Source organism: Alligator sinensis, unplaced genomic scaffold (assembly GCF_000455745.1).
Source record: "Alligator sinensis unplaced genomic scaffold, ASM45574v1 scaffold900_1, whole genome shotgun sequence".
NCBI lineage: Eukaryota > Metazoa > Chordata > Crocodylia > Alligatoridae > Alligator > Alligator sinensis.
The window spans coordinates 347206-349444 of record NW_005842882.1 but is presented as its reverse complement, the minus strand read 5'-3'; the positions used below and the strand labels follow the sequence as shown (position 1 = coordinate 349444).

Here is a 2239-nt window from a genome sequence, read left to right as displayed (position 1 = left end):
CCGTCCTCGCCCGGGTGGAGGCGCCGGCCCGGAGCCGGGGCTGCGCGGTGACCTTGCCCGCCGGTCCCACCCGCCGTCCCGGGGAAGGGGTGTGCTCCGCCCGGCTGAGGGGACGGGACGGGACGAGACGAGACGAGACGGGACAGACACCTTTTGCCGGTAGGAAGGAAGCTTTCACAATGCGGAATGTGTCCGTCCCGCCCGGCCGCCCGCCCGCCCAGAGTTCCCCGAACATCTTGCGAGCCCCTAACCCCGCAACAGAAGGTAGAGCGAAGTCTGCTCTACCCTAGTCCCGGCGCTGGGCTGAAGTCCTAATTAATGCCAGGCGTCCTGCTACTGACTTGGGGCAGCAGCCTGCCTAGCACAGGGGCAGGAGCCAGAGCCTCCAGCCCTGCCCCTGAGACCTGCCGGGGATGGCGCAGGAAGCGACTGGCCGAGGGGATGGCTTTCTTGAACCTCTTCACAGGCGCCTGGCGGGGAGGGAGGCGTTCTCTTCCACATACCTGAGCAGCCCCTCGCCTGTCCCGTCCCCTGCAGTGTCTTTCGTGGCTGTGGGGGTAGCAAGGCAGTGTTGTGTTTCTTGCGGGACTCTCCTACTAACAGAAGGAAGGCCCTTGCATACAAGCACGGCGCCCAGTCTCGGAACGACAGAGCTGCACTGAGCTCCTAGCCCTGGGGTTGCTGACGGGGCCAGTACAGATTTTTCGGGCAGTGCGGGAGTCCAGTCTAGTTAACTTGCCAAGTGATGCTGAAGACGCTGCTTCCAGGGGTTTGACACTGATGCCAGAGGGTCTAGGGAAGTGTTGCATCTTAAACGGGGCTGAGTGCACTGATCTAGGATCTCTGGCCCCACTGTTAACATGGGTTAGGTGTGGGCAGGAGGAGAGAGCCTTCCCTTGGCTCTTCTCTGTTGCAGTGAAAAAGGATTATGGTGTATGGGCAGGCTCTGGGCCCGTCTAGAGTTTGGGTAGAGCTCTCCTCACTAGCCTGGGATCAGCTACAAGGGAGTCCCGTCATCCTGTCCCTGTCCTGTCCTGTCCCCCCATAAATAAAAGGTACGTTCATTATTTGCTTGCTCCATGCTGGGTGCCTGCATGGTGCTGCCTAGATAAAGCCCCTGCTCAGAGCTCTTAACCTTGGTAGGGCAGGTCTCCTTAGTGAGGTGAGGGGCGGGAAGGGGTGTAGAAGAAGAATAGGAGGGGAGAACAAAGAAAACACCTTGTCTGCTGGGCTGGGGTGGACCACTTGCATTGCTGTCAGGCCACTCGGCTGGCCTTGCTAACTCTGCCCTGAGAGCAGGCAGTGCTGGGGCTGGCATGGGATTTGGATCTCTGGGAGAATCCTATCTCCCTATTTCGTTCACGGAAGAACATGAAGGCTCAGATCAAGCATGGTCTATGCTTGCCTGGCAAGGGAAACACTGTGACTGTGGAGGTGGTCTTCCTAGCCACACCGGGGAAGACTGCTGTCCTGGCACGGGGATAGCACCTGCCAAGGTAATGTATAGTAAACCTCCTACTTAGCTGCTGGAGTGGGAAGGTCTTGGCTTTAAGCCCACTTTATGGGATTGGGGGACTTCTCCCTGGCTTGCCCCTGGAGCCTTATGGCAGAGGGCAAGCAAAACTCGGGGCATCTGAACCCCAAGCCTCCAGGTTTTGGGAACATCTGAAGCCCCAGGTTGGGGTGGAGGATGTTTGCTGGTAGTAGGGCCACTTACGGTTCTGGACTCTTGGATTTGGAATTGGTTTTGGCTGATTTGGCCTGGGAGATAGATAGATAGATATTTTTTTTTTTAAATGAGAAATTCTGTGATGCTTAGGGAAGCTCAGGTGTTACCTGGCAGGGGAAACGCCATGACCACCAAGGTGGTATCCTAGTTGCACCCAGGGATAACGTTTTCCTGGCACGGGGGTAGTACCTGCAGAGGTAATGTAGTTTTATGCCAACTTTATGGAAACAGGAGACTCCTCGCTAGCTTGCTCCTGTGGCCATATGGCTGAGGGCAAGCAAAACTTGGGGGGGCCTCCAAACCCCAAGACTCCAGGGTTAGGCCTGCACGTAGGATTCCCACCAAAGGATTTGAAAGCATCTGATGCCCCAGGTGAGGTAGGGGACGTTTGCCGGTTGTGGGGTCACTTATGGTTCTGGACTGACTCATGGATTCGGAATTGATTTGGCTTGAAACACAAAAAATTTCCACAGGAAAAAAAAAAAAAAAAAAAAACACCTATTTTTTTTC

The 2239-nt window shown here is 56.0% G+C and overlaps 1 protein-coding gene across 1 annotated transcript in view; it reads left to right on the top strand.

Annotated features, from left to right (window-relative positions):
* Positions 1-6: 6 nt before the first annotated feature.
* Positions 7-2239, top strand: part of CPEB1 (cytoplasmic polyadenylation element binding protein 1) — a 73628-nt gene continuing 71395 nt past the window's right edge. Inside the window, exon 1 of the mRNA XM_025192047.1 lies at positions 7-159. The gene's annotated coding sequence lies outside the window, so the exon portion shown is untranslated. The remainder of the gene's footprint in view (positions 160-2239) is intronic.